Source organism: Protopterus annectens, chromosome 9.part0, assembly GCF_019279795.1.
Source record: "Protopterus annectens isolate FY-2018-M chromosome 9.part0, PAN1.0, whole genome shotgun sequence".
Taxonomy (NCBI): domain Eukaryota; kingdom Metazoa; phylum Chordata; order Ceratodontiformes; family Protopteridae; genus Protopterus; species Protopterus annectens.
The window spans coordinates 575,751,644-575,767,008 of record NC_056743.1 but is presented as its reverse complement, the minus strand read 5'-3'; positions in this window follow the sequence as shown (position 1 = coordinate 575,767,008).

The following is a 15,365-nucleotide window of genomic DNA, read 5'->3' as shown; positions in this document are numbered from 1 at the left end:
TCTCATCCAGGAAAAAAGAGGTAATTGTTCTCCTCTACTTGTCACTCATTAGACTCATTATAGAATACAGTGCCCCTTTTGGTATGTACCTTACAAGACATTTACAACAACTGGAAAGGCTGCAGAAATACCTCACAAAGAGGATTACCAGCCTCAAACAGATGCTCTATGCAGACTGTCTCAAAAAACTCCAGCTTTACTCCGTCGCATATCGCCTACTCAGAGGCGATCTCTGCCTAACATACAAAACTATGTCAAACCCAGAGCTGTTGGACATGCTCCACTTAAAGAAATCCCAATCCCTCTGAGCTACATGCTCTAGGGACCTAAACCTTGTCACCACAATAAACAAAACATGCTGGAGGGATAGATTCCTGTCCCAGAGACTTCCCATACTCTGAAATAAACTACCTATCTATATCAAACCAAGATCCCCATTAGCACTCTTCAAGAAAAATCTTGATGATTGGATGGGAGATAGGAAATTCACCCCAGGGATCACTTTTGTGGCTCTGCTCGACAGGGGCACAGGAAAATAATTTTCTTGGGTAGTGAAAGCCAGGGTGCCTTTTTGGCTAGGCTTATATAGGCCCTAGGGCCAATAGCCTAGTACCTACCTATGAACCTATGATTTAAAGATTCAAACTGCTATTATTTGCAAAAGGATTTATACTGGTTTGGACATATCAGTAACATACTATGGCTGGGATAACCACTTCAGAAATGAAGAAAGGTATTACATTGAATGGATTTACACTAGAAGAAGAAATACAGCTTTGATTTGCAGGATGAGTCTGATAGAAATGCAGATTAATGGTTGCTATAAATGTGTTAACACTGAGAATGAATTTTGTTGAAGTGGAAGTACACCCCGATTATAATCTTCTGAAAAGAAAAACAGTAGTACAAATATACTTCATACCTCCAGATACCTCAAATTTCCTAGCCAAAACAAAAACTAGTAAGGTCACTACTAAACTAGACTCACAGATTTTATTCTACCCTGCCCCAGTGATCATATCTGCTGATCAAACTGAAGAAGCCTTAATCAAAACCATGAAAACTGGTTCCTTAGGCCCGGTTAACATCTCAAGAAGTTATCTTAGTGTTATAATTTTTCCCCTTCACATCATACTATAAAAATGTTCAGTAAGTTTTGCCATCAAACTATGGAACAAGTCACTATGTTTTCTTATTCTGAAGGAAAGATATACAGTTGGCCTAAAGACATATCAGTGTCATCTGTTTCCAGTGCATAGTTATGAAGAGGATCATTACAGAAGTTGTTCAGAGGGATGTATGCAATTTTCACCTTATACATGTAATCCCTGTAGATGTATTAAGGGAAAGACATGCTACTAAAGTAAGATCCCTCTTCTGAGGAGGTTACACCTGTCTTAGATGATGTTGTGTGTATGCATAGATCCTGCCTTGATCTCACAAAGGAATTATGAACAAACTCAGTCAATCATTGAATACATTGTCTGCTGGCTCAACACTTTGCTTTCCAAACCAGATGGTTAAGGTGAGAGGCCAATTTTAAAACTTGTTAAAGTTACCAGTGGGCAGAACTCCGGCTGCAACAGGGCTCAATTTTTGATCCACATTTCTTTGGCATCTAATTTTCACACATATGGGTTGAGAGTAATAGCCAGTATCACAATGTGATTGTTGATGACTACAGAATAGATAATATAATCTTCTTCCAGTCACAGTAGCTCTTTCAAAGCGGTTAGACATAACCTGAATCAGTAGAGAAATAATGTTTTGGTTTTATGAGGTAACAAAAGTAAAGCCATAAGATTTGCAAATCAGGTGATCTAATTCACCTTCTTTACTGAGGTATCTGAAATATCTTCACTTAAGATAAATTCTGTTATTAAGGACATATATATAAACGTAGATTAGGATCATAATTTTGGCCAGCATTCTGACACAAGTAAAAAAAGGAAAACAGCCCTTCAGTGTGACCCATGATACAAAGACACTTTCCTAGCAAGTGGCTGCTACAGTTTAATATGCATTTTTTTGCTCTTTAACTCAGGGAGATGAGGAGCACAGACTGGGGAATGGCGAGGAAAAACCTTGTTCCCTGCCTCTCAACTGTCCTTGATTTTGCCTCATATATTTCTGCCATCCCTTGTAAAAACATTGATTTCCTTGTAAATCACTGAGGATTACAGTCTGTTAGCAATGCTTGACGTTAAAGTTACCTTCTTATTAGATCAGCATATCAGCAACGGACCTACATCTCTGTACAGAATGAAGATAGTTTATTTCTGGTACTACAAAGGATTGTTAAATCATTTGTGCATTTGCAGTAATTAAAGTCCTTTGTATAAAAAAATCATGTCATTTGTAATTACAGCTCTCAGCCATGCCTACATAAAAAAGGTAATATTGCCGCAGAAGTGAAGTAATAATTTTTGAATGATCACTCGAGTACAAATTCATTTAGTAAAATGAATATTTCACTGTAACTCTTTTATAAATATATACAATCAGGTGAATGTTTCAAGAACTCTAAGTACTGGCAATAACATTTAGTGGCTAGTTTTGAAAATAAATGCTTAATAATTATTTTTAGAAAACTACATATTCAGCATTATAAGATATTGGGCTGGATTAAGGCGTAGCGGAGATTTGTGCTGGCCATGCCTAAACATTGCTAAGGTGTGATACATAGAGACATTAGCTTCAGACAAGTAGTCTGCAAAGGTACTAAGCAACTGCAGGTATAATGAGACATAAATGAGGAATGTATGAAACATCCTTTTGACTGCCTTATGTAAATGATTACCCCTTCCTGCCTTTGTAAGATTCCTAGTAGTTTTTGATGTGCATGTGTGCCATTGTGCATGTGGCTTATAAAAACAAAGTCACAGTTTTTTCATCTACTTTGCAATCTGTGGAGATGCTTGAGTTTGCTGCTAGCCTAGCTGTTTCCCATTCGGCAGTTCTTGCTTTGGTTGGCCAAAACCAGGTGTACCTTTTGGCACCCACTGGCAAAGAAAAAGAAGATACAAGCAAAGGATGACCAATATGAATTTTGCTTATCAGAAAGTTCTAGATAGATTTAGAGTGGATGGGGTCACAGTATGGGTCTTAATGGGGTCTTTTTTTATTACCCACAGATGGGGACTGTTGGGATGTGTGGCTTCCTATACCTGGAGATACCAAAGCATTTATATTTCTAACTACACTTATCACAGAGACCTTCTAGAGACAAACTGGGGACACAGAGGTTATCTCATAAGCGTATGTCATGAAGATACTCTAGCAGTTCCTTGATGTACTCTTGGTAGATGTCGATCAGTACAGCTATTTTCTAGTGTCACCAAAGGACCCGTCCAATACTATACATGCCTTCTACGTGATAGCCATCTTTTCTAAGGTGCTTGCTGCACTAGATTGCACCCATGTTGCCATTAGTGCCCCATCTGTACAAGAAGGGCAACTATTGTATCAACTGCTGGGTAGTACGTGATGCATGGGAGGGCTACATTACCAATGTGTCTACTCAACATCCTGGCTGTGCACAGGATTCCCATATTTGGCACACAAGCTCAGTCTACTGCCTCTTCCTGCATGGTGGGATTCACCATCATCACCTAGTTAGTATATGCAAAGCATTTTAAAGTTGTCAATCATAGGTATTTCAGCATTTGTAGAGTATGCAGGTACTATGCATAAGCACAGTCCCCGGTCCCTGTTTTGTCAACCAACTTGGACCAAAGCAAATAACACCAGTGTGCAACCTTAGGTGAGCTGCCAAGGGCCAATTCAGTTTGTTTGGCTTGCTTAGCTCCCATTTCTGTTGCCAGAATAAAGCTGGGAATACCCTTCCGTAGCTTTCTGTATGATTCTGCTCCTGTGTGCAGGATGTTTACTGCCCTAAGCATTCTACACAACATGATCATGTTCCCATCTGTAGTGCAACTGCCACACTGCAGCAGACTTCACTATTATTTCACCCAACTATGCCAATAGTGATGGGGACCAAGCCAATGGCAGTAGCATGGCAACCCCTCGGGCAGGGTTGAGAATGGCATACAGCTGTGCAGGCAAAGGAGCAGTATCTTGACCACAGCTACAGGCCACAACATTCACATAGCAAAAGTGGATTAAAAAGTGGCACAGGTAGTAAGTGAAGCATGCAGAATTACTTTTACACTATGCTGTATGGTGCATGGACAACCTAACACTGCATCCGACATGTCTTATTTTTCTACACTAGAAATTCTGATTTTCATAACAATATCATCTGTCATAATTTCTACAGTGTTGTGTGATAAGTGGCACAAGTGATAGTTATACTGGCAGGGAGTGAGTTATGAAAAGCAGTTCTGACATATTTATGGCTACACTGTTACTTTTACTCGCATTGACTGCTAATGAGTGCAAATGGCTTGCATTAGGAGAACTGCTTTTCTCTGTTTTCTTTTTTCTTCCTCTGGTATTTTGTCTTTAGATTTTTTTCTTTTCCTATAGACTTAGAGCAAGTGTTGGTAAGTGAGCCTGGTGCTAAGCTGTTCTGATGGCAGGATCTGTTGGAGACAGGGAAATGTCTTAAAAGTGACATTTCTCTGGTATGGGTCTTAGATCTTGACTGGGAGAGTCTTTCATTTGTTGCAGAAGTCTCATGAGGCCTGGCTAACTTCTTCTATGGGGAATCAACTTGAATATTTGCAATACTTCCTTGAGATGTTCATTGTATGCATCCTAGTCATCCACCATGCATGTGGACTGTTACTTAGCCAGATCCATCTGTATTCCCAATGTGCCTTGAGAGTGCATACATGGAGGCTGAAATGGATGCTGTTTGTTCAACCATACTGCATATGAAAATCATCATGGCACTGTCCCTGGCCTTAAGACACTTCCATGTACTGGTGAAATACCTGATGTACACCCTGCAGTACTCTACCCATGTCTACCTTACTCTCAAGTGTTGTTATCCTGGTATTGAACTATGTCATGGGGCATCTGGTTCTGGGAAGACAAGTCCTTCTGTGTCTCCAGCACCAACTGTGACATACGTCTTTCCCTGAAACCTCTGTGTACAGATATGACAGCAGAGACTGCTACACCTGAAAGAGTTGTCTCAAGGGGCTTAGGCTGAGGAGAACAAGCAGATGGTGATCTGCATGGGCTCACACCCACAGTAATGATATGCTCTCATTCTGAGTGAGTGTGTGAGACCATGTCTTTGCTCAAGGAGTTGTACATCGATTGTGTGTCATGTCCCCAGCCTGTGTCATAACTATAATAGTTACTGTGCCTTTGTTGATAACAGTCCTGCTGCCTACATCAGCCAGCAGTGCTAAGGCACACAACGAGCTTGGTTCTGGTGATGGTGCAGTGAAGAGATATATGAACATTTGATTAATGTGACCTGTGATGGGTGGAACTATTTATATTTATTGGTAGGATAGCAAAAATGACCATGCATTCTCTGTAGATTTTCTACCATACCTGATGTTGATAGCATATCTGATAATAAAATATGCAGGGATGATATCTGCATATGTGTCATGACAAATACATTTTACCATGAGGGAATTGAGCTGCATGCTAATCTTTCACACCGCCTGACTGTGGTTGTTTTAGGGAGTTTGCAGGTAGTGGTGTCAACTCCACCTCTAGTTATTACTGCAGCATCCACGTCTGCATCAAAATAATCACCCATTATAGACAGAAGGTACTCCCCATCTGGCGTTAAAGGTTGCAATGTGGAAGGTCCACAACTAGTGTTATTACAGGCAATTGCACTCTGTCTAGCTTTTTTCCTGGTGCATCACACTAACTCATTGGCTTTTTTTTGCATTGGGCTAGGGTGGGGGTCCCTTCCACACACAGAATTAATGTGACACACTACTTCATTCCATGCCTTAGTGCTCTCTTTCTCTCTAACAGTTTTTCCCTCAGTTACAAAAATGCATTTCCCATGTATCCTCAAAGCATCTATAAGGATATGATTCTCCTTGAAACTGAAGCTCTCTCCAGTGTCTTGCTATTACGCCATGTGTAAACTTAAATCATATATAGTGACAAATCATAAATAGTGACAAAAGTGACAATGTGACACCTTCCATTCTTTTATGATAATTTCAAGAAATATGGACCATGCATGACCCTGCATTATACAAATAAGCAGAAATGGTGAAATCCATGTTGCACGACTTCTTCTGAGTTGTGAATTTAACTTCTCTTGTCCATTGTGCCTGTGTTTTCTCCTTCTCTCGCAACAGTAATACATATACAAGCATTTGTTTGCAGTAAAAGTGTGGTAGTCAGCAGGTTACATATCATGCCATGTATTTCATTATTTAATGAAATTAGCTGGCTTTTTGACTACAAATGGCCTTTACCCACTGGCAAAAAACATTGCTGGCAGTGAGCTACTTAATATATTTAGATAGCATTGAAAATGGAACTGTACCCATTCCTAATCATATTATTTATAAACTATCAAAATACTATTAACTGTCATGTCTTACCAGTAAACATAGGCTACAACTGAAAACATCCCAATGAATAACACTGACAACTGAATTTTCCTGATTATGTACCCACGAAGTGGTAAGGGACCTGGAATCACAAGTTGACTGCAACCTTAACTTCGACCACCCTGTATCTACTGTAGTAAGGAAGATTTTTATGTAGCATACTTGATTAGTAAAAGCATTGCTTCGAGAGCAAAAGAGGTTATAGCCCCTTTATACTTGGCACTAATCCAGTCCATAATAGAGTATAATGCCTTGTTTGGCACGTACCATTCAAAGCACCTGCAACAACTGGAGAGACCTCAAAGGCTTCTAACAAAGATCATCAAGAGGCTCCAGCATGTACTTTACACAGATCTACTAAAGTCCATGTCACTGTATAGACTCTTTAGGGGAGACTCAAGCCTGGTCAAAAGAGCAATCCATGACCCAAACTCAATGTACTTATCAGTAAATCAAACAGGACTAGGGCTACCCATTCCAGGGACCTAAATATGGCCTGCAACTTAAATAGGACATGCTGGAGGAACAGATTTATCTCCCAATGACTGCTACGTCTTTGGAACAGGCTACCAGTTTATGTGAAACAGAGCAACTCTATGGCACTGTTTAAGAGGAACATGGATGAGTGGATGTGCCACTGTAAATTTTTACTGGAGATAGCACCCACAACCCTCCTGGACATAGACAGTCATCACTAATTGACTAGCATTTTCATAGTATTAAGCTTAAAATGACCTCCAGTTCAATAGCCTAGTAAGCTCCTATGATCCTAAGATTATACCTGTTCTTAATAAATGGTTTTAGTTTGTTCACACTTTTCATGGACTGTTGAGGAAGAGCAAAACACACAATAAAGACTGACATGGCAGATGGAGGCCATTTGCTGTAAGGTGGGGCCTGTTTAAGAAGTTCTTATGCAATGAGGGTCAGCCATGTTTAGTTCTATGAATCACATCATAGCACACTGTAGCACACACATATCCCCTCCAATAGGCATACATACATTTGGATTGCAGGCAAGCTAATGAATACATGCAGGTGCCAAATGAATCTCAGCCACAATTTAACATGCTATACATTGTGAATATCATGTCTGCAGTGATAAGACTGGTAAAGCCAGAGTTAACTGTGCCAACTGTTGTCACTACTTCTTACCTTACTTCCTTTAGTTACGAAAATAAAATTGCTAAAGATTCCAAAGACAACCACAAGGCATTCTATATCTAAATGGCAATGCTCAGATCTGCTCTGAGCTAAAACAGAATGGCATTAAATATACTGATCCCAAGGATATTGCCAATATCCTGGCAGATCGATTCAGTGCCAACTTCACCCCCCTCTCACCCCCTAAATGGCCCATCTCAATACCGGAAGATTGCCAAATTCCGGTAATAACGGCCACAAAGGTAAAAAACGCACTCTCCAAAGCTAAAAATACAGCATCCATGGGATCAAATGACATCACGGGCTGTGTACTACATGAACTACAATATGAACTGGCACCTCACCTAAGTGTCATGTTTAATCATAGCCTCACCTCAGGTTTCGTGCCCACTGAGTGGTGCAGAGCTACAGTTATCCCACTCCACAAGGGGGGATCCACCTTGGATCCCGGAAACTACTGTCCCATCAGTCTAACAAGCCTTATCTGCAAGGCCATGGAGCGTATTATCATGGAACTTAAAAACAAAGACATTGGCAACCTTCAAACACTGGACCCCACCCAGTTTGGGTTCATGAAGAGCCGATCTTGTCTCCTGAACCTGACTGACTTCTTTGAATCAGTCTCCAGAGCCATGGACAAGGGTAAGGTGGTCCACACAGCCTATCTAGACCTTGACAAGGCCTTTGACACCATCCCACACTCTGGAATCATAGATAAACTTATTAAGATGGGCATTAATCCCTACGTCACCCAATGGGTTGCTAACTGGCTTACTGATAGAACCCACACTGTAAAAGTAGCCGACTCCAAATCCAGCTCCAGACAAGTGACAAGTGGAGTACCTCAGGGTTCAGTCCCGGGACCGCTCTTGTTTGGCATCTACTTCTCTGAAGTACAGGCCAACACTAAGGGACTCTGGATAACAAAGTTCGCAGATGACTGCAAACTGTGAGCCATTATTGAATCCTCAAATGATGTGGATACTCTACAAAAGGGCCTTACAGAAACAGATGCTTGGTGCCAGAGCCATGGGCTCAAGCTCAATGCCAAGAAATGTATAGTTATCCCCTTTGGGAAAAAAAATGTATCCATGAATTACCATATAGGTGGCAGTACACTAAACACCGAAAGTGTGATAAGAGACTTAGGGACACAGGTGGACAGTGGTCCCACTTTCGATAATCACATCGCCACAACAGTCAGAAAATCCTTCGATGTGGCACATCTCATCACTAAGGGCTTTTCATCCAGAAAAAAGGAGGTCACTGTCCCACTGTACTCATCCCTCATTAGACCCATTATAGAAAACAACGCCCCATTTGGTATGTACCTCTCAAGACATCTGCAACAACTGGAAAGGCCGCAGAAATACCTCACTAAAAGAATCGCAGGCCTAAAGCAGATGCCCTACGCTGACCGACTTAAAAAACTCCAGTTATACTCTGTCGCATATCGTCTACTCAGAGGCGATCTCTGCTTAACATACAAGGCCATGTCAAACCCAGAGCTGTTGGACATGCTACACTTAAAGAAATTCCAATCTCTCAGAGCCATACGCTCCAGGGATCTAAACCTTGTCATCACAATAAACAAAACATGCTGGAGGGATAAGTTCCTGACCCAGAGACTCTCCAGACTCTGGAATAGATTGCCCATACATGTCAAGCAGAGTGCCTCTTTGGCTCTCTTCAAAAGGAACCTTGATGATTGGATGGGAGAAAGGAAATTCACCCCAGGGATCACATCAGTCGCCCTGCTAGACAGGGCTCCAGGGAAGTAAATAGTGTGGGAAGAAATAGCCAGGGAATTGTTATGGCTAGGCTTGTATAGACCCTAGGGCTGATAGCCTAGTACCAACCTATGAACCTATATATATATATATATATATATATATATATATATATATATATATATATATATATACATACACACATATACACTCCTGAAAACATATAAGACAAAATGGAGTCATACCATTGAAAGAATATTAGTATTTAGTAAAAAAATACATTTAAATAATTAAAAACTGCATGGAACAAACATCTGCCTGATATTCCATTCCAAGATGGCTTCCATTTATTTTAGTAAAAGAAAATGGAACTGGAAAAAATGAACTGCATGGGACTACATGTCATTTTAAAGCACCCTACCTTCCCACAGTAATCATTTCAATATGTAAATAACCAAGGGAAAACAGCACCAGGCCACCACTGGAGAGCAAAACTTTAATGCAGTAAATTTCACAATAATTCCACAAGGTTGTTACAATACAACCACAAATTCAATTCCACAAGTTAAGCGCTTTCATCCCACTAATGACAGGATGATTAACAAGTAATCACATATTAATAGTTGCTAATTATATACCAATTAAATGTATGGTTAAATAAATAGATAAATAATTACACCTTTTCAATTAAAATTTAAAAAAACTTTCTAACCTAAAACATTTCTCAGTTTAAGCATACTTGAAATGCTAACACACACTGATTAATGCCCAGATATTTTGTTGTGTTTAACCGCAACTGCCACTTTAACTCATAAATGTCTAAATGTACATCTAACACTCTGCCTTGTACATATTTCACTATTTGTTGCAATACTAAAAAACTAAAAGTGTGACATTCATGGGTTTGCACGTGCCTATATAAAGCATTAGTAAGCTTTTTATTTTTAATATCTAATAAATGCTCACTAATGCTTTCCTTAAAGCATCTGCAGGTCTTCCCAATATAATATACTGGGCACTGTTGACATTTTTCCATATATACTACATTCCTGCTCTGGCAGTTATAATGCCTTTTTATGTATATATTCCTTCCATTCAAACAAAACTTGTCTTTGGTTTCCAAGATGTGACTACAAGTACACATCCCACATTTGAACTTTCCAACCATTCTGTTTTTGTTATTATTGAACAATCCCTCCTGGTTACCCATTTCCAAGATGTCCTTAAAAGACCTCTCCTTCCAATACACAACTTTGAGTATATTCCCAACCCACTGAATTACATTTAGGTCCATTTGCAATATTTCCCAGTTTTTCATAATAATTTGGGTAACCATACTGGAATCCTGATTAAAGGTGGTTATAAAACTTAAACCCATACTTTCTTTTTCTTTCCCTTTATTAATAGTGTGCATGACAGTTTTGTCTGTAGGGAGGGTACGGTCTCTTATAATAGACCCATATACCTCTGCAAAATGTTTGTTTACCACTTCTTCTTTTATGTGGGATAATAATGTCCCCGGATAAATCCTTTTAGTGAAAAGTCATATTATAAATTGTACCTCATTCAAGAATGCTTGATCTTTACTAGCCATCTTTGATACCTGTACTAATTGACCCTTTACTATGGACATTTTTTGATGGTATGGGTGCCAACTGCCAAAATCCAAATATGAATTTGAAAAAGTGGGTTTTCTGTAAATCCCAGAAACAAACATATCACTTTGTTGGTCAATTTCCAAATGGAAATCTAAATACGATATTTTGTCCTTACTAAACTTATAGGTGAATTTAAAAAAATCCACAGTACCATTTATGTATGATAAAAATTGGTCCAAATGTTCTAAAGTACCTTCCCATACTATAAATATGTCATCCAGGAATCTTGTGTAGTGCACAATATAAGACTGAAAATCACTTTGAAATACATACTGTTGTTCCTAAAATGCCATAATATAGTTGGCATATATGGGGGCACATGCTGCCCCATAGCTACCCCTGTAAGCTGTTCATAATACTGACCTTCAAAGTGTATAAAGTTGTTAAGTACCACTTCCATCAGAGAAATGAATACAGTTATTTGATAGTTGAACTTCTACCCATGATAACCCCACTTCATAGGGTATCACAGAAAACAAATTGCAAATATCAATGGTAATCAAAATTGTATCTGATGTTACCTCTACACTATTTAATTTCTCCAAAAAATTTCAAGAATCTTTGCATATATACAAAACGCATGCAAACCCTTTTGCAGATGAAAATCCAAATATCTACTGATAAAACAAGTTTTTGCCCACTTCCCATCCACTACGGGCCTAAACCCCAAGTTGTTTAGGCCCTTGTGGATTTTCGGTATCCTAAAAATATTGGTTACCATGGGATACTCCTTCTTAAGATACCCATATTCATTCTCATTAATCTGACCCTGGAACAACATATCTTCCAACATTAAATCTATTCTCCTATTGGAAATACTAATCTCATTTAAAGAACTCTCTAGGTATGTGCCATCCATTAACAATGTGGCCATACTATTGGAGTAGTCCCCCTTATCCATAATGAATAGCCTGCTGCCCTTGTCCGGCTTCATAATATGTACATTTATATAATTTATTATGTCTAATAATATTTCCTCTTCTGCTTTACTTAGATTTGGTTTTCCACCTTGTGTTGAGTGTTGGAACCCATGCCTAATTTTAATTTTAAAAAGGTGCATTTTTTTTTAATTTGAATTGAAAATGTGTAATTATGTATTTATTTATTTATTTATTTAACCATACATTTAATTGGTATGTAATTAGCAACTGTTAATATGTGATTACTTGTTAATTTGTGTAATATATATATATATATATATATATATATATATATATATATATATATATATATATATATATATAGGCTGGAATGGATGAGTTAGTTTGTTCTGATGAAGTCCTGACATTAGTCAGATGAAAGTGTTTAACTTGTGGAATTAAATTTGTGGTTTTATTGTGACAACCTTGTGGAATTTTTGTGGAATTTACTGCATTAAAGTTTTGACCTCCAGTGGTGGCCTGGTGCTGTTCTCCCTAGGTTATTTAGTTGGTTTACCTGTGTTTTTTTGGTTATCATTTCAATATGTAGCAGCCTTGCATGGGTATATGGGCTAGGCAGAGTGATGTCACATCCTTACAATTATGGATCACACCCTAGTATCCTATGTCTTGTTCTTGTACTGCCACTTCAGAAGGATGACATCCATGACATCCTAGGGTCATTCCCCAAGCTGGTTTGTCCAGGAGACCAAAGTATTCCTCCACCTACTGCAGGAATCATATATCTGTGGAAATTACAGCAGTATGCCTTTGGCTCAGCATGGGGGGGGGGGGAGTTGATATTTTGCAAAAAGGTGAGAGATCACCTGTCATCCCTGACAGGGATCCCCACTCTAGAGAGCAGGTGTGCCACAAGTCTTTTATTTCTTATAATAATATATATGTGTGTGGATGTCACTTTAGATAATTACTTTTATGTTTACATAGGCAGATATGTATATGTTGTTAGAAAAATATGCATTAGTAATAATCATTAAGCATTCGAGGTTTAAAAGGGTTAATACATTTATTCTGTTCACACTGCATGAATCTCCACAGCTATTAGAAACTTAACAAGAATCATTTTATTTTCTGCTAATGTCAGCAAATAACAATAAGTATTTCATTTCTACTAGTGTCATGAGACTTAACAAACAGCTACTGATTTTTTGCTTATGCCATGAGAAAGTACACAGCTGTTAGAAGCTTTGATAAGGAGCCAATGGATGCTTGAAAGTATAAACCGTAGTCAGCATTACTTGTACCTAAGCTAGAAATGTACCTTGAATATAGGCAAAATGTAACATATATATTAGAACTGCACAATGGAAGAATTGAAAGTTTGTGGTGGGCTAAAATAAGCCCCAAGGCCAGGTTGTTTTTCTCAAATGTTTTGTAAATCAGCAGTTATTCTCAACTAGCCAGCAATTAGTCTAGTAACATTTTCTGTAGAACAATACAGAAAGCTGTGTCTAACTACGTCAGCAGTAGAAGTAACATTTCTGTGTGACAATGAAAGAACTGTATAAAAATACCATACTAATTATTAATGTTCAGACAAACCATTCTGCCAGCATGCTTTGTCTCCTTGCTGCAAGTTAATAAAGGGTGCCTTGCTTGAACCTTACGTGAATTTGTCTTTGAAGTTTTTTCCTTTGACAACCCAGTGGGGCAAATCAGACACACACAAATATTAAATGCACACATTAAATATATATCCCTGTGTGCTGTTTATTTGAAAATGTAGGTATACATCAGTTCTGATGCATTATTCAAGGCATTCAAAACAGTGCTTCATGCTTATTGTATGAAATACCCGAAATATCTGTAAAGAAGTATATTTGCGGCATTTGTTATGCATAATAGCCCAGTCGTACAGTGGCAGTAATTGATCTGTACTAATAGCTTAATAACATTAACTGCTTAGCCACAGGAAAAATTCAATTTGTTCAGTGGAAGTTATTATTATTATGCTGGAATACCACCTATAAGCATATTGATAATGTTTTTTGTGATCCCCAGAAACTTCTTCAACTTCAACAATGGTAAACAGACAATGGCACCACACACAAGAAGGGTAATCATTGGGGATGGGCAGAAATTGGCTGCAAAGCAAAATTTTTAGAGTATGAAGCATGTAAGAGGTGGAAATGTGCTTACATCAGTTAAAAGATTATTACTGAATCAGATAAAAATTGTAATTAATTAATTAATTGCTTTTAGACATCACACACACACACACACACACACACACACATGGAATGAAAAAATTACTTTTTTCTTTTTCATATCTCAACAGCTTAGAAGGCGAGAACATAGAATAGACACCAGTACCGATGGAGAGTTGATAGACTTGTGTATAATCCTAGTAAATATGAAGAGTCATATAAAATATATCCACTTTAAAAAAAGAGTTCCGTTCACTTATGCAATACCAAGTTTCTCCTTGATAGATCACTCTCAGACCATCAGTCCTCGTCAGTGCAGTGAAACCATAGAAATGAATAACACTGTATTACACCGAGCTATAGAAGTGCAAAGAAATGCATTATGGATCAATAAAGCCTACACTGGCAGTGAAAGCAATAACTGTCACTGAAACAGTGGTATTCTCACAAGGACCGGTCTCAGGCAAACCGTTCTTTTAGATAAAAAGTGTCCTTGCCACCCCGCCTCCACACACACACACACACACACACACACGCGCACACACACACACACACACCTGCTGCACACCTTCTCCTAGTCAATAAACACTATCTAAATTAATTTTACTTTTTGTTTCTTACAGTTTGTCTTACTCTTCTGTTTTTTCTGCAGTTATTTATTCAACCATTCTGCTTGATCGCTGACATCATCATTGCAAAAATAGTAATGGCACTTATCTCATCATTCCTCTTATCTCAAGTTTCCACACAAATTAAAAAGCAAGAAATAATTGCCCAAAATATTTTGTTGATCACTGCCAGGCTTATCATAAAAAAAAAAAAAATAATAATAATAACTCTTTTCTCCCGGACAGTCCCCTCATCCCTACTGATGACACAAATCACAAAGACAGAAATATTGCCCAAAATATCTGGTTGACCACTGCCAGTAGCACTATTCTAATTAAATATTGTAATTACACTTACCTCACTGACATTGTGTGATTCCTTCGGGCTCTGTCCAGAATTCTCTAGAATATTCCTGATTTTGACCTCTGTCCCTCTTATTAGTGACTCTAAGAAGCGGTTCTACAATAAATAAATAAATAAAACTCCTTCGGATCCAAACTGCAGATGGGCAGCACCCAGTGCTGGGAATCATTCATTTATAAATTATATGAACAAACAGATTTATTGTGAGCTGCAATGTCTTTGGGAAGTTGCTATTGAAGATCTG